The 18265-nt window shown below is 47.4% G+C and overlaps 1 protein-coding gene across 2 annotated transcripts in view; it reads right to left on the reverse strand.

Annotated features, from left to right (window-relative positions):
• GALNT14 (polypeptide N-acetylgalactosaminyltransferase 14) overlaps positions 1-18265 on the reverse strand; it is a 232321-nt gene that overhangs the window by 84222 nt on the left and 129834 nt on the right. The gene's annotated exons all lie outside the window — the stretch shown is intronic.

Below are 18265 nucleotides of genomic sequence, written 5' to 3' on the forward strand. Positions count from 1 at the left end.
ATTAGCAAAGCCCCTTCAACAGCAACAGACAGAACGGCAGGAACGGCTGCTCCCCCTTAGGGAGCCCAGGGGGCGCGGGGCGCTGGGCCCTGCTCTAGGACCTGGACCACATGATTTCCTGTAGTTCCCACAGCAATTCTGCAAGATGGATATAGCACATTCTCCCATTCTACACAGGGAGCGAGCCTCCAGAGGTAAGTACCTTGCCCAAGATCCCAAAATTTGGAAGCAGCAGGACTAGGATTTGAATTCCAGTTTCTCCAGCCCTCAGGACATCTCTCCAGGGCAATTTGAGAACAGCTGGCCTAAAAGTGCTGGCCCAGAAGCTGGCACAGAGGAGGTGCACAGTGACTATCATTCTCTCCTCCTCCACTGGAGGAGAGGCAGCGACAGGAAGGAGATGGTCCATCTATCAGAGTGTGCTACCCCCAGACACCCTGACTGTTCCCTCTCCCTCCTAACCTGGGAATCTGATTATTTGTAGAAGCATCAGCAAAGGAGAGAGTAATAACCCTCACCGTCAATGGACGCAGCACTTCAGAAGGTGCAAGGCGCTTTATGTATCCATGATCTCGTTCAACTTCACCAAAACCTCTGAGATGAGTAGGGAGCATGAGGTCCAGAGACGTTAGGAGGTGGCCCAGGTGGAAAGTGGCAGAGTACAAAGCACAGCTCCGCCTCCTGGGCCCTCCAGCAGAGGAGGAGCTGGGATGCCTCCCAGACAGAGTCCAGGCTGCCAGGTCTGGGTCCAGCTCCACCCCACCCACACCAGCTCCACAGCCAACAGACTGTCCACCCAGCCAGCAGGAGGCCATGGCAAGATCAATGCTTATATTTGGAGGCCACCTCCCAATCCTTGTTACATGTTTCTGATATACCCTCAACCCTAGGTTGGCTAGGGAAGAGCCAGACGATACCGAAAAGAGCTCATGCCTTTCAGATTCATCTGAACCGTAAGATGCTTTGTCTCTAGGAAAAACTTGCTGATCCATTTCTGATCTGGAACCTTATAGCTGGGGCTGCCATCATCCCTTACAGTGAGAGGTTACCGACCCCAGTGGTCATGCAAAGGTCTCAAGCTGCTTGGGTATCAAGGGAGCTGAGCTGAGAGCTGCCCATCCCACCACTGAGCAGAATGCACTTCCTGCACTAAGAGAAGCTGACCAGGATGGCCAGGGGAGGCTGAGTGGACAGCAGTGCAGGCACTTGGCCCACACGGCAGGTGGGAGGGGCTTGCCTGTCTGCACGTTCATCTCAGGCACTGCCGTGAACTTATCCAGTAATTGATCTTTCTTCCTCTTTGTTATCTCCTTTTGAAACAGCATTCTCCTGCTAATAGCACAAAATGAAGCTTTGGAGACCAGAGATTTTTATCCAATAATTGATTTTATTAATGCTCTGTGATACTGCTGCTATAGAACATACTAGGGGGAATTTGAGTGAGGGTGTGAAACCCCCAGCTTGTGCTATGCAATGTCACATCCTGATAGCTGTCACCTCTGCTTGGAACATCACCCCACGGCAACCTTGAAATCTCATCTTTGTGGGAAGGGCCATGCATGAACTGTCTCCCACTGGCTTGTTTCCAACTTAATTCATTGTAGTTCTCTCAATATGTTGTGAGCCTTCCAGTGCCCTAAGCTAGGGAGGAGAGAGGTGGAGATGGAAGGACCCCGCCCCTGAGGGGACTGTTATGTTGCAGAGAGACGTGTGTGGACATACCTGTAACACACCACAAGGTGAGTTCAATTACATAAGCTCGATGACAGTGCTAAGGAAGCACAGAGCAGTGAGGGGAGCAGACGACAGCCTCGTGGATGTCCTCTGCTCCCAAACTCCTGGATATGGTGTCAAATGAGTTAGATCTTGAAAGATGAACAGGGATCTTACTTTGCATAAAGGAAGAGAGAGGGGGGAAATAAGTGTGTAGTGAAAAGCCAGATAGAAGGCAGAATATTAGAGTCCTCTAGAGAAACAGAACCCACATAATGTGTGTGTGTGTGTGTACAGTGTGTACAATCAAGTGCTGCATAACAACATTTTCATCAACGACGGATTGAATATGAAAGTGATCTCTTAAGATTACAACACTGTATTTTTACTATAGCTTTTTAATGTTCCGATATGTTTAGATGCATAAGTACTTGCCATTGTCAACTGCCTGCAATATTCTGCCCAGTAACCTGCTGTATAGGTGTGCAGTCTAGGAGTAATAGGCCATACCATATGGCCTGGGTGTGTGGTTGGCAATGCTTTCTAGGCTTGTGTAAGCGCACTCACCCCATGATGTTTCCACAAGGACAAAACTGCCTAACTTTTCTGTATACACTTTTATATGTATAGTTCATAAAAGTTTATATGGAAAGAGATTTATTCTAAGGAATTGGCTCACATGATTATGGGAGCTGCCAAGTCCCAAGATCTGTGGGGTCCTAATGGAGATCCAACAAGGGTAATGATTCTGTTTGAGTCTGAAGGCAGGAGAAAAGCAGTGTTCCGGCTCAAAGGTAGTCAGGCAAGAGGAGTTCCTGCTTAGCTTTTTTGTTCTATTCAGGCCACCTTCTGTGAATTGGATGGGGCCCATGAGAATGGGCAACACAATCTGCCTCACTCAGCCTGCTAATTCAAATGTTAATCTCACCCAGAAGCATCTTCACAGGCAAAACCAAAATAACATTTGACCAAATATCTGGGCACCCTGTGGCCCAGTCAAGTTGACATATCAAATTAAACAGGCAGGAAGGTCCAGAGGAATAAGATCCAGAGAAAGAAGGTCTGTGCAGGGCGGAATAGCTAGCTCAGGAATGTGAGGGCACAGGTACAAGAAAACTTTAGAATGCAGCTGAGTCTGTATGAAGAAGATAATGGGAAAACATCTGATCACACATGTAGGATGGAGTGAAGGGAAGGCAGCTACAAGGAGGCCTGTTGGGAAATGACCACAGTAATCTAACCTGGTGGGAAGGGATTCCTGGATTGGGAACTTGGTGGGTGACAAGTAGAGGGGCAGGCATCCATGATAACACATGGGGGCTTGGAGAGTGGATGTCACCAACCTCTTGGCCTCAAGCCAACCCCATACTCTCTATTCATGCCAAACAGAGGGTCAGGGCCAAGAGGGCACAAGGCTTGTGGTTTCTCAGCCTGCCTATCTATTGCCACCCTACAGGGCATCTGGACACCCCTAGCATCTCTGGCAGGCACTGCCTTCTTGGCGCACCAAGAACTCTGCTGTGATAACCCACCTGGAATTTGGATCCCAGAGAGCCAGAGCAGCAGCCTGGCTGGCAAGAGAAATAGTATGAACAGTCTTCTAAGGGTGTCCTTGGAGGGGACTACACCCGTTAGACTGTTATGTGCTTGGAGCTCATTCACGGTTTGCTGTACTGAGACCCACTGAGGGCAACAGCCTTACTTGGCTTGGCTTTTCTATAGTGATATCAGAATATCTTAAATAACGGTGAAGATGAGCTTAAAATGGTAACACTAACATTTGGATAGCACTTTTTATCTCACACAGCAGCTTGCACATGTATATCACAGAATCCTTACACGACTCCCATCTTTGTTGAGGGACAACTAGAGAGGTTAGGTGACTTGCCCAAGGTCACCAGCTGTTATGTGATGGAAATGCTGATTTAATCCTCTCAGAGTCTCCCAATGCCACAGACAGAAACCAAACGAGGGTCTCCTCTGCTGAGGGTCAGTGGGAGGAGGAAGATCCCCCTGGAGGACCCATAGAAAGCCCATGTCAGGGGGGATGGAGCACATGTAGGAATGGCAGCCACTCTTCCTTGCTGTCCAAAGAACAGTTGCCATGAGCCTCCTTGGGCTTCTGAAGGGCACTGACTTTGACCAGCACTTCCAGTCATACTGGGGGGTTGGCTTTCGAGCTCTTCAACCCATTAGTCTCCAGATCCAGCTTCCAAGAGTCCAAAGCATGTGGCAGGACACTGTGTGGAGTCACAGCACACAGGCCCCCTCCCTGACTGCACAGAGCTGGTCCAGCACTCTGCATCTGTGTTGTGGATTCCCTGCTTCCCAGCTCATGTGAACATCCAGAAAGCTTCTGAACACACACTTTTACCTTCATACACCTTCCTAGCATGGGAAGTGCTTCTCCCCTCGGAAGCAAGAAAAACTCGAGTGCACCCAAAGGGCTCTATCCTGGAACTGTGCCCTCTCCTGTGGGGCCCTCACCAGCAAGCCTCCATGTCACTTTCCAACCAGAATTTATTCAGTCCAAAGGGAATGTGTTTCATAAGTTAAGTAGGATGCCACAAATAGAAAACAGACATAAATCCTACCTTTAGATTTCAAATTAACCAACAATAATTGTGTATACTTATGGAGTACAATGTCATGTTTGTTATACAATACATCATGGAATGAGCAAATCAGACTAGTTAATATGTCTGTCTCCGTAAATATTTATCATTTGTGGTGAGCACATTCAAAATTCTCTCTTTTAGCAATTTCTAAATATATAATATTTAATTTTTAAATATGTAATGATTATTAACTATAGTTATTCTTCCTGTCTAACTGAAACTTCGTACCCTTTGGCCAACATCTCCTCATGTACTCCCCACCCCCAGCATCAGGTAACCACCATTCTACCCTCTACTTCTTTGAGTTTCACTATTTTAAATTCCACATAGAAGTGAGATCATTACTGGGTCTTAAAGAAGCAGGAAATTCTGCCATTTCAGACAACACAGATGAACCCAGAGGACATTATGCTAAGTGAAATAAGCCATGCACAGGAAGGCCAAGACATAATCCTCGAAACAGAAACTGCCTTGTTAAGGCTGCTGAACCCCTGGCCAAGACCATTGCTTAAATAATCTGGCATCAAAAACTAAAGCTCAAGAGCACATCTGTCAAGTTGCTTAATTTCTCTCCTCCCACCATGCTTCTGGGAGAAATCTCATATCTCTTTTCCTCTTTCCTTCTCCGGGCCTGTTTCTCTTATTTCAAGCTGATTAGTTGGCTCTGAAATCACGGTGTAGCCTTCCCTTCTGCTGAGTTTTGAAGCTGCCTCTATTTTCTATCTAAGTATTTGTCTCCCCCTACTTCTTTCTCTAGTTTGGTGCTGCTAGTTCTCTTATTGTCCCAGTTCTCTTCTTTTTCATGTTTAAAATAAGAAACATTCTACCCCTTGGTAAAGCTTCTAACCTATCCTGAACCACGTGATACTTAATAGAAAGTCTCAGACCTGCCCTATACTAAATCATCTAACACCGTGAGGGGCACTTACTTATATGTGTCAAAAATATTGACCTTTATCTTCACGATGATAGATGCCAACATTATCATTTTATAATTGGGAAAACTGAGGCACAGAGAAAGCAAATATGGTGCCCAATGTCACCCTGCTCATCAGAGCTAGTGCTGGGATTTGAACCCAGGCACGTGAACTCCAGCTAGGCGCTTTTTCCATTAGGTGCTACAGCCTCATCCCAGCCTCGCTGCTGTCTTCGAACACTCAACTATCTGTATTTTCCATCAATGTTCTTTCTTTGCTGTGGGGCTTTTCCTCCTTCAGGGGGTATCTGTAGTGTCACTCTCTTTGCTGAGCAACCCCTCCTCCTCCCCACAGTGAGGCCTGTTCCTAGCAGCCAGAGCAAGGCCAGGCAGGATTCTTCAGGCAGGTTCCTGCAAGAAGTTGGCCAGGTCAACAGAGAAGGTCAGGACTGAAGAAGTGATACAATGCATTTAAAGATGGTAGAATTCCTCCTTCCATCCAATTGGGATGTTGGAAGCCTAACATCCCACTTCCCAATGGGCATCCCTCCAGGGTCCAGCCACTGACACAGAGGTCCCAAGTAGCCCACTCCAACCTGGAAGAGCTATAACTTCCAGAACAAGAATCTGTTTCCTGGTACTCCCTTCTGGGGTTTTATCCTTACAGATGTTCAGTACTAGTCTAATCTTCCTTCATCACAGCCTGCAGATAGTTAATGGCAACCATGGTGTCTCCCAGGTCTTCCAACCCCTGGTAACAACACATGAGACTTGCAACTCAGCAAAATAAACACAGAGGAAAAGTAAAACATGTGGCAAAGGGTCCAGGTGTTCTAGACCAACTGAACGGATGGTTCATCAAGGAATTCACACACTGCAGAAACTCTCCCGTGTGTGCCTTATGAGAGGGGAGATTGTCCACCACGCAGGCCAACTTTTACATCCATGTTTCACCGACAGCAGTTCTTCTGTGAAAACACAGAGCCTATGGTGATGCCTGCCACCTACCATACAACTTATGTGCCAACCTCTAATCACATTTAATTTTCTTAGGAGAGAGCCCTTCTCTCTTCACCCTCATCATTTTTCCATGGAAGAATTCTTTCCTAAGAAAATAAAATCTGGTGTAGATCCTGGCACATCCAGGACAGGAGAGAGAGTATGTTATGCTCCACCCCACCCAGAGCCCTGCTGGGAGGAGACGATCTCCCTGGTGGGAGCCACATACTTTTTGCTGGTGGGCAGGACTCCTGTGTGGCATAGCCATGGCCACCCCTCTCTCTGGCCTGCATGTCCCCTGTCTGGGGCAGTCCCATGCCACTTCTCCCTATGTAGGAAGTACACACCGGCCTTGTCATCTAGCTACAAGCCTCCTGTCACCCCTGCAGCTGTTCTGAGTATACTGGTCCCTCAGTCTAGATTCAAAGTGGGGATACAGGAAGCCCCACTTCATCCTCAGGCAATTCCACACTCTCTAATTCAGCTTTTACAAAAAGCCTTGCCTTAGAGTTGGAAGGTTACTTCCTTATAGAAAGCAATGAAATCAGTAAAATATGTTTCTCATTCGTTTGCTGTTTTTGTATGCGTTCCTATATTGGTCTGTGTTTTACAGAGGAACAGTACTAACAGGGTACACTCACACAAACAAACACACGTGTATGTGCACACAGAAAGGGAGAGGCAGAGAGATGCCGATTTTAAGAATTGGCTCACGGGCGGTGCCTGTGGCTCAGCGGGTAGGGCGCCGGTCCCATATGCCGGAGGTAGCAGGTTCAAACCCAGCCCAGGCCAAATTAAAAAAAAAAAAAAAAGAATTGGCTCACATGATTGAGGCGGTACAAGTCCAAAATCCACAAAATAGGCCACTGGCTAGAGCCCCAGGGACCAGGTGAGTCCAAAGGCATCTGCTGGCAGAATTCCTTCTTGCTTGGGAGTGGCCAGTCTTTGTTTTCTTACGGCCTTCAACGGCTTGGATGAGGCCCATCTACATTATGGAGCATAATCTGCTTTACTCAATGTCCACCAATGTAAATGTTAATCTCATCCAAAAAAAAAAAAAAATCTTCACAGAAAGATACAGAATAATGTTTAACTAAATATCTAGGCTCTGTGGCCCAGCCAAGTTGACAAGTAAAATTAACTATCACTGTTCCTTTGGAACCTCATAGGGAAGTAACGAAGGAGAGGTGCCTCAAAGCAAGGCCATATAAAACAGTACCCTCAGTTTTCGAATAAGAAAACTGAGACATGCAGAAGGTAAAGGACTGGCCCAAGGTCACACCACTGTTACATGGATCACTACAAAAGTGTTGAGATACTAAAAAAATCTAAAAACATAAAATCTGTGTGGATGGGGCGGTGCCTGTGGCTCAAGGAGTAGGGCGCTGGTCCCATATGCCGGAGGTGGCGGGTTCAAACCCAGCCCCGGCCAAAAAAAATCACAAAAAAAAAATCTGTGTGGACGGAAACAAAGCCCTCCCAGCAACACTAATAAGCCGAGCAAGTTGAAATTTGTACGGTGAACCAGAAAGGATGCTGTCGGCTGTTTCTTGAAAGTAAAATAAGGGACCATAACATAGTCTGTCTCAAAACTTTCATAGCGACCCACAGAACTGTCTCAAAGCCTGTACCACCTCCCCTCTTTTCAACAGACCCAGTTTCTGAAAAGCCATGGGGCCGTAGAGTTCTCACCTCTAGCCATCCTGGCTGTTTCTGGGGCCACAGCCTCTAGCTCCTTAACCCCACTCGGGTGCCCTGATTTCCACTGGCTGGGAGCTTCTGCTGCTGGCTCCATGGCAGGCCACACATGCCCAGGGAACCCTTTGTGCTAGACGACAGGTAGAGCCTACATGGGTTTTGATGCATTGCTGGGCTTTTTAGAAGGAAAGTCCTCTCTGTGAGAGGAGGGGTGAGGCAGAACTGGGGTAGGAGGATGGTAAGTAAGGACAAAATGTGAGGCTGCCCCGAGGGAAAAAGTCACTGAGAAATTAAACCTCGGTTACCAAAAGGTAGAAATGCTGAATCAGAGTCTTGTATAGCTAAGCCCAAGAAAGGAACAAAGTAGTCCAATCCAGTTGGACCCCTGGTTCCCAGAAGAAGCAAATGTAAATCCTGTCTGGAGGAGAATCTCCAATTTCGGCCCCCAGAATTCTCCCAAAGCTCACCAAAAGATAAAATCACAACCAAAACATAGTCTCCACAAGAATCAGTGGAAACTATAAATAACAGATTTAGATCCTCCAAGGACTTCAACTACATGAATGACCAGATCCAGAATGAAGCATAAGGACACATAAAATGTTTTAAATACATATGGAATGAAAATTAGCGAAAGGTAAACAAACACACCAAATTTGGCCAGGTAGATTTTTAAGGATAGCCAAATAGAACTTTTAGAAATGACAAGTATAAACATGAAAGAGGTAAAGTCTCCATCTTTCTTTAAGGTTGCATAATATTCCATGGTGTACATGTACCACAATTTATTAATCCATTCGTGGGTTGATGGGGAAAGGGGAAAGGGAGGGGAGGGAGGGGGGAGGGGGGCGGAGGGAGGGAAATTGGTGGGACCACACCTATGGTGCATCTTACAAGGGTACATGTGAAACTTACTAAATGTAGAATATTAAATGTCTTAACACAATAACTAAGAAAATGCCAGGAAGGCTATGTTAACCAGTGTGATGCAAATGTGTCAAATGGTCTATAAAACCAGTGTATGGTGAAAAAATAAATAAATAAATAAAAAAGACCCAGAAAAAAAAAAGAAAGAAAGAAATGAGAAGTATAACAACTGAAAGGCAACACCAAACAGGCCAGAGAGAATCGTTTATAATCTGCAAAGCACTTTCTCTTGAATATCTCATTTTTCTCACCTCTATGAAGTAGGGAGGCCTGGGCCTGGCATACTGTTATCATTTCACACATGGTAAAACTCAAGATCACATAAATAGTGAGTTTGACTTCTCACTTCAATACTGCGTTCCTTCCATGTCACTAGATGTCCTATCCATCCACAGGGTCACTTTTGCCCCCCGCTAGCTAGCCCCCCAAAATACAGAACTATCTGCTTACCCTGTATCCTTCTGTTGTTCAGCCAGCTAGGAAGTAACCTTATGTTTCCAAGGGCCAATCAGGAGAGGAAAGAGTCCCAGCACAATCCCTGTTGACCTTCAGATACTAAGGTAATGACCTTCACATACTAATGTAAGTCCTACCCACAATGACTGAATGGTCTGGACCAAAGATCACTATTGGTAACAGACTTCCCCCCTGCAGGACAAGCTGGAACAGAGAAGGAGGGTCAAGCCAGCCCTTCACTTGCTGGGGCTCATGGCAAAGGAAAGAGCTGGAAAATTCTCTTCCCTCACCTAGGGACAGCATCTTCATTTTAATATTTCCTCCATGTATTATCACCTCTTCCACTCACTGGAATTCTGTCTTGGGAGTTATTTAACTGATGTGCAAAAATCTAAATTTAATTTATTATGATCTAACTCACTTTAGAAGCCAAATTACCCTGCACTGGAGAAGGATCAAGTCAATATCCCACTTGGCGTTCTATTTATCTTCTGCTGGGTTTTCTCTCCTTCTCTTCAGTATTCATTTCATCATGGGTGCTGGTAATAAATTTAAATTTTCCTCAGAATTAAGCAATTGCTCCATCAATGTTGCAGTTTAATGGTTAGCATTAATGATATGAAAGATGCTCCTTAAATAGTTTGACAGATAGCACGGAGATGTAACAGAGGAAGAGATAGTCATTCCCCAGACCAGATGAGGTAGCGTGTGATTCAGCAGAGATGAGTTTTCTTTCATAGTCTGCCTGTCCTGCCCCTTCGCCCACTTTCTTCCTTTGCAGTCTGCCTCAGAGACCAGGGTCTGGATCTGCTGGAAATTGCTCCGCTGTGGCACCTCTGAGCCCCCAGAGGGTCTGCCAGCTGGGACCCCAAGCCCAGACCCCTCTCTAATGCCAGATTCTCTCTCCATTTAAGTATCATTTAGTCTCTGACAACCAAAGCAACCACAGCCCAACTTTCTCTTCCCCACCACTGTATCCAGGCATACTCTCACAACCCACATCTCAATCACACACCACACACGGTACAATGTTGAAGTTCCAATAATTATTATAATTGCCTGAAAATTCCAACTGTGAAATATGATGTGATTAACTGAATGGACAGAAGCCCAGTTTTTGTTTCTAGAACAGGAAGGAAAAAAAAAAAAAACACCTTTACACAATTTGGGCCTTGTATGGAGATTAACTTGCTCACTAATTAGTGCAAAAGGGAGGTGCCAAGGAAGTCTAAGTCAGCAGGGCTGGGCAAGAGGGCCTGGCTCTCAGCATGTGCCAGGGTGCGTGAGCCCCAGTGCTAATGCATCGGCTGCCTTCCTTTCAATACCCTGTAAATTCCACCACCTAAGACTAAACCTCAAGCTCCCTTACATGGACAGGCATCTCTGAAGAACACGCCCCAATTGCTAGTGGACATGAGGACTGGGAGGACTGCCCCCCCCCACAAGCCATTTATTCCCACACCCCCTCTGTGTGCGCAGAGACGGAAACAGTGAGCTGGTCACAGAACAGAAGAAGCCTCTGTGTCCTACAGCTCTGGCACCCTGAGGCCAGGAAGGCAAAGTAGGAGGGAGCCAGGTGTCCACATAGGGCTCAGGAGAGAGGATTTGCTGCAGGGTGGTGGCACAGAGGGCAGATTTGCCAGTAACCAGGAGGTGGATGCACCAGGAAGAGGAACTATGTCCAGGAAAGACCAAGGAGAGCAACGGGACATAAGAGAAGAAAAGCTGGAAGTGGTTCCAGAGGGGCAGCTCCAGCAGGGCAGAGCTGGACGCTGGCGCACACCGTCTGGTGCACACAGGGAGCGCGGGTCTGTGAGAGAGCTGCAGCAGCCATCTCCCAGGAGCAGGGCACGAGGGAAGGGGAGGTCACATCCTCTCAGGGTGGCCTTTAACAGGACATGTATGAATCAGAGGCCCACTAAAAACCACTCGGAGAAAGAAAAAGACACTGAAATAAGATTTGAATTTTTCTGGGACAGAGCTCTCCCTTCAGAAGTCAGGCTTCTCTCCTCTCCTTACCTTGCTGCACAGGGCAGGATATATCTTAAGGTATCATCAAAAAGCTCTTTAGCCACAAGAAATAGTTACAGGACCGAGTAATTTTCAAGGGGCCCTACGGAGCCAAGGTGTCTGGCAGGGGTCCTGAATGAGCAGGCCTGGGGTCACTGAAAAGAGAAATGTGAGCAAGTGGGGACGCCACGTAGGCCCTGCACAACACTGCACTTGCTTCTGTTTTACCTCTGGGGAAACATAACATGCTCATGGGCATAATTTGGCCTGTAATCCCCAAATTGTGACTCCTGGAACAGTAAGAAAATACAAGGAAAAGGGTAAAGACAGACAAAAGAGAGAAGACTCGAACGAAGATAAGTGATCATAGTAAACATTGTGCTCTTGTGACTTATTTTCTCCTTCAAAGGACACTTTGTTGATTTCAACCCAATTTCACCTGGACGGAAATGCTGCTGTGTGTGTGTGGGAGGAGGAGGAGGTGGGTGAAGGACACCCACAGCCCTCCTGAACTCCAGAAAGCTGGGTCCTGAACTGGGCTCTGCCAAACATGTCCTTTCAACCTCAGGTCAGTTTCTTCTTCATCTCCAAGACAATAATAATCTTCACTCCACCCATTTCCACAGCCCGAATTAGATCTCAGAGATGAGACATGAAAAATTGCTTGGTAAAACATAATGCATACATAACATATTATTATTGTCAACATGGCTGTGGTTACTATTATTTCTTTTGGTGACTGAATGCTAATGGAGGAAAAACACAATTTACAGTCAGTCAATTTATGTTTAGCTGCTTCTTCCTTCCCTGTGGCAGAAATGGGGTTTCTGATAGCATCCAGGGATGCCTAGACGCCTCCCCTTACCGCCCGTCTGCGGGAACTGGTCATCACCACTGGATTTGAGCATGGTGTCATGCAAAAGATAAGACAAGAAAAACTATTTTAAGCAGCATAATACATGGACATAAGGTTATTATCAGCTTTGAGGGCTAAAAAGGGAGCTATATGCTAACTTCCCTTCTATGCACTCGGAGGTGGAGCTGGGACCAGCATGGGAGCTGTGTGGTATGATTCTGGGGAGAGATCTAGGCAGGATTAGAAGCTTAAACCTGTATGAGACCCCCAGCTTCCCAGCAGTCAGAGGAGCCTGGACTTCAGAGCAACCTACTTGATGTCTGGTCCCAGTCCCTTTTCCTCCTCTGCACTTAGCTCCAAAGGGACTTCTCCAGCCTCCTGGAATTGCCTCAACAGATTGGGATGGCCAGTCCCACAGCTGTACTCACAAGGGATGGGTTTAGTAACATTTGCAATTTCCTCAAATATCCCTCTAGGTCATATAGCAAGTGAGTAGAGGTGCTGGGATTAGACCCAGACTGCTGGGCTCTGTGCACACCTGGACCAGTCCTGGCCAGAGCAGAGGATCCCTGATGGAGGCCGGCTTCCCAGCCAGGCGCCTGCCCAGAGAGACAACAGAAGAAGGAAGCAGACGTGGCCAGAAGCTCAGTTGTACATTTTATGTCAAGGTCATCCTAAAAACAGCATCCCTAATCCACACGCCAAAAGGCGCTAAACTAGAATATGGCTAGAAAGAATTTCAGAATCGAGTGTCCCCTAAGACACTCAGTCTCCAAAAGTGACATTAGCAAAAGCTTCAGATCTCAGCTGAGCAGGATTTCTTCCCCACTTTTCTTCGCCTCTGAGGTGAAGAGAGATCTTCTGAGATAACATGTGCAGCGAGGGCCTGGAGCTTAGCACATTTTCCATCCACGCTGCAAATAAGGTGACATCCAGACACCCTCTGGCTCCCTCAAAACTAGGGCAGCACTGAACATGCAGGTGTGGGCTGGAGCGAGTGACTTTGAAATGACTTCATCTCAGGGGACTCCAGGGGGATGCTAGCTGGATTTTAACAGAAGGGGCTCTTTTTATATATAATGCAGACCCAGAGTACCCAGATGTCATGCCTGCTGAATCTGGAGCGGGCAAGATGCCTGTCTCAGATAAGGGCAAATTGAGCACCACTGGTGACATGGCAAGTGGTAATGGCAGCGGGCTGACCAACTGGGAGAAGTCCTGCAAGCCTGTCCGCACAGCCCCGCCCATCTCCACTAGGAACTTGCAAGTGGCCTAGCCCTTGGACAAAATCAGTGCCTTGAGTTGCAGGAGAGAAGAGGAGGGCAGTTACACCACAGCACACAAGGGCCTCTCCCCGGGCATCTTCCATGAACAATCACAAAGGGACTTAAGATGCACTTGCTTCTGTAAACAAGACCCACAGGGCATCCTCTCACCTCCGGACATACCAGTAACTGCTCCCCAAGTGATGTGCTTGTCACCAACCATTCTTGTCATTTATCAAAGCACCAGCTGCACAATTCCTTCTGCAAGTCCGTCCTGAACTGCTGGAAGGATGTAAAGTACTAGACGGTGACATGTAAAGTGTCTCCCACACTCTAACCCCACAGCGGCCTTCTCCTCCCTTTTTAGAATCAAGTGCACTCTTGCTTTAATCAAATCTGGCCCTATGTGGAAATCCAGATTTGCAATTGAGATACATTGGGAAGAGATTAATCATTTTACAGAGCTGTTTGGTGTATGTTTTACTCTATAAAAATACTCACTACAAGATTCCCTTAAGCAATCTGTTTCCTTAGTGTGCTAAAATTAGATTCTGAAGATGAAAACAAACAAACAAACAAAAAAAAAACCCAGTATCTGAACAACCTTCCCAGAGCCATACTCTGGGAAATGAGGTCAAAACTCTCAAAAGCCCTATCACCTGCCCTGTCCCTCTGCCCATCTGTGTCCTCACCCTCCACCCACAGTGGCAAAGATCCAGAGCTCTCTGATTCACAATCTCTGAGCAGCACATTTCCCGCCTTCAGTTGTGTTATATTTCAGGTTTAATCTCTTCTTCCCAAGAGGAGAAAGTTAAAGCCAGGGGATGAACCTGACCCTCAGAGATTTCAGCACCAGGGGCTCTCTTCAGTTTCCCAAGGCCCAGGTTCTCCCCAAGGCTCCTTCCTCCCTCGGGAACCTCAGCTCGGCTCAGGTCCAGCTCCTCCTGCTTCCCTCCCTGGTGGCCCGGCGCCTAGCTCCCCGCCCACCACTGCTGGCCTGCCCATTTCCGGCCCAGCACATTAAACATTAAGGCTTTCCAGGCAGAAAAGACAACTGTACCTTCTCGCCTGCCTCCCAAATCAAGGGTGGGGAGAGAGGCAGCCAGGCGCAATGTGCAGAGAAAGTAGGTCATTAGTGGTAAAGACTACAATTTTCAAATGGTTGTTAATGTTCTGTTTATATGGATTTCTTCAAATGTGACATTTTAATGGCGTCATAATTGTGTGATTACAGTGCAGTCAATATGGCTCTGGGAGGAAAGGCGACAGGGACTCTGGCTTCCTGCTGGGGGAGGCCGGCCAGGGACTGTTTGGCTCTACACAGGCCAGGCCGCCTGACAAAAGTGAGAAGTGGCTCCCCAGAGGGCCCTCTGCTACACAGGTGCCATAGCCTCCCAGGGAACTTGCAAGGAGCCTAGCCCTTGGACAAAATCAGTGCCTTGGGTTGCAGGAGAGAAGAAGAGGGCAGTTACCCCTGACTTGGGAGCTCAGCAATACTGGCTGCACTTGAAATTCACATCATTCATTCACTTTACACATTCATTCATTTATTCATTATTTCTTACGTTCTTACTGTAATTGGAGGGAAAAGGGCAACAGATATTCAGAAACATGAAAAAATGAAGAAGAAAGGGGCAAGAAAGAGAATCTCATATTTATTGAGTGCTTATGGGGTGCCCGGTGCTGAGCACATTTCATCTATGCTGACCTCTCAGCCACGTCCCACCCCACTGATGAAGTCCCTTTTCAAGTGCTCCTGTCTCTTGGCCTCAGGACCCCTCTTGTCCGGACTTTGTCTCTGACTCTGGCCTCCTCCCCGCCTCCTCTGCTGGCTCCTTTCTTCCCCTGGCTCCTAAATGCTGGACTTGCTCATGGATTTAACACTGGTCCCTCCTTTCTCATTCCATGCTCTTCCATTCTTGTGGCTTTAAGGTAGAAGTTTCCAGTATGTTTTTTCCCACCCCAGATCTCTTTTTAAGCTCCAGGTCTGAATTAAGGGATGTCTACCTGGCATGGCCACTTGGCGCCTCACAAGCATCTGGCCCTAGATGGACCGAGTGAGACTCCTGACCTGCCCATCCCACCCACCCTTCCCACAAACTCCCCAGGGGAAGGAAATGCACCACCAGCCTCACAGCTGCACAAACCAGGAACCTAAGGGTCATCCAGGGTCCTGCTCCCTCACCCTTAACCCCACCTTCACCACTTGGACCCCAGTCACACCGCTGACCCGGCACTATTCCTGTAGACTCTTCCTCTGAAACATGCCTTCGCCCAACCCTCCACGCACTCCCGTCTCTATAGTCCTGCTCAGTCACCACTGCCTCTGCTTGAGACATGGCAGCAGGTCCCACTCCAACTCTGTTCTTTCATTCTCGGCCCCTCTGATCCATTTTCCGCAGTCATTTTCTTAGAAATGGCATGAGGTCCCACGCCTCCCATTCTGGCTCGAAAGCCTTCCAGTGGCTCCCTGTTCTCAGAATGACATCCTCACTCCCTACCATGGGCCCCCCAAGGCCCTGCCAAGTCTGAGCCTGCAAACTCTCCAGCCTCACCCTCAATACTTTCCAGCCACACTGGCTTTCATCATTGCCCACCTCAGGCCTTCATGCCTGCTGGGCTTTCTGCCTGGGACCCTCTGCATCTGACCAAAGGTGGCCAGCCAGGATGTAGCAGGACAAGGAACTTAGAATTTTCAATGACCTTAGCTCTGGACACCTAGAAAAGGGAAGACCAGCAAGGGCTGGACCATTCAGGGAGACATTCAGGGAGGAGGCAGTCTTAGCCTCAGCCTGTAAGAACAAATCAGACTGAGACAGGGGCACAAAAGGCAGGGAGGGAAAGACAGGTAGGGTAGATGTCCTAGAGAGCTGGATCTGAAGTCTCTCCTCCAGTTACTGTCCCTGTGACCTTGGGCAAGAGGCTACCCTTGGTAAGCTGTCTATTCTGTAAAATCGTAATACTATTTTATGGACCTAATGGATTAATATAAGTAAAGCACTCAACACTATGTCATGCACTTTTAACAATAATTAATAGCAACAACTGTACTTGCTAGTGAAGTGAAGACAATAGCATGTGTCCACGGGGCAGAAAGGTCATTTCTCTGGGGAGGCAGTGAGGAGTCCCAGAATGTGCTGGACCTCTGACTTTTGGATCCAACTCTCACTACCTGGCATGTATATCCTTGGGTAAAACACTTCTGCTCATTGGGTTTCTGGCTAGTTTCCCCACCTATAAAAGTAGGGGATAGAACCACCATTCTTAACTATTTCAGGAGAAAGGACCCCTTTTCAAAGTGATGGAAGCTGTGGTCCTTCTCCCTGGAGATTTGTACTTGCAGATACAGAAGCAAACTGCTGCTCGAAGCCACAGGAGGCACCTGGCTATCAAGTCAAGAGAAGAGGGCGCCTCTCTGAAAAGATGAGCTTGCCTGACAGGCCTGCTGAGCAGCAAAGAAATCAATGGTAACACCCTCTTCTCCCCTCTTGGCAACCCCTTAGGAGTGGAAGAGGTTCCCTTGCTCTGCCAGCCTCTGCCCATCCCACGCTGGGCACAGTCATGAAGAGGGAATTGATAATTGGTCCCTGCTCTGTTTGTACTTTAAAAAACAACCTTGTTTCTCTGGCCCTGCCACCCGAATGCATAGCCCTGGAATATATCTTTAAAGGTCCAGAGCACTAGGGGGAAAGCGGAGTGTACTTCAGCTGCTGCCCAGAGGCTGAAGGCGTTTGAAACGTGTGGCGTTAAAGTGGGGGCGGCAGGTGCTCTAGACGCTCTATACTCCTTGGTGACCCAGTTCCTAGCACAGAAGATACTTCTTGGTCTTTGCTATAGAGCTGATCAGCAGATAGTGCTGGGGATTGATGTCTTTAGACCTCTATCTCATTTTCCTACTGCTGCTGGAGTGACTTTTCTAAGATACAGTTGGATTCCATTAACAGAATGGAGGCCAAGTTCCTCACCATGGCCTGCAAGTCCTGCCTTGGACTTTTGGCCTGCTCTGGCTTAAACCCGGTTCCCACACTCTGGTATCCTTACACTAGACTGCCAACACCACTTGGTGAAGTAAGTTGAGGAAATCTGGTCCCTGGTACCTAGATGTGTCCCCTCCTCTTATGTCAGGGCATTTACTCAAATTACTGGGCTCCTTCCCCCAAACTGCATATGGCTTGGAGGCATATGCATAGGTCTTCCCTCTGAATCTCCACACCAGGCAGTCTGGGTATCTTGATAAGACTGTTCATAGCCTCAGGGTGGCTGTCCCTCCCATCTTCGCCCACTAAGGCAGAGCAGTGGGCAGCCCAGAACTCCCAGCCAGGGAGCCATGCCTTCAGCGGGGAAATGAGTAAGCTCAGCAGTGATGAGAAAAGAGCCCAGAATGGCCTCACCCTAAATCAGAGTGAGTAGGTCGGCAAAGATTAAAACAAAATGCATGGCAGTGGTGCAACTATGTCATTGGGGGTGGGGGATGAAAACAAAAACAAACAAATGAACAAAAAACAGGGCATAGCATGAAAAAAATTTAAAACACCCTCAAACCTCGATCTGAAAGAAAACAACCTACAAAACAGAAGGAAATTACCCATACATGTTTCACAGCACAGAATAGCTTAAGAACATGAATTTAATAAAGATTAGATGATGAAACAAAGCAATGAAGTAAAGGATTATAAAGTTGAGAACTGCAAAACAACTTCTACAGAACCAATAAATAAATGTAGAAACTCTAAGAAGCAAAGCAAACACCGCAGGAAATCTAATTACTGACACCAGCTAAGGGGTTCCAGCCCTGGCTGGGCCACCC

The sequence above is a fragment of the Nycticebus coucang genome, chromosome 4 (assembly GCF_027406575.1).
Source record: "Nycticebus coucang isolate mNycCou1 chromosome 4, mNycCou1.pri, whole genome shotgun sequence".
Classification (NCBI taxonomy): Eukaryota; Metazoa; Chordata; class Mammalia; order Primates; family Lorisidae; genus Nycticebus; species Nycticebus coucang.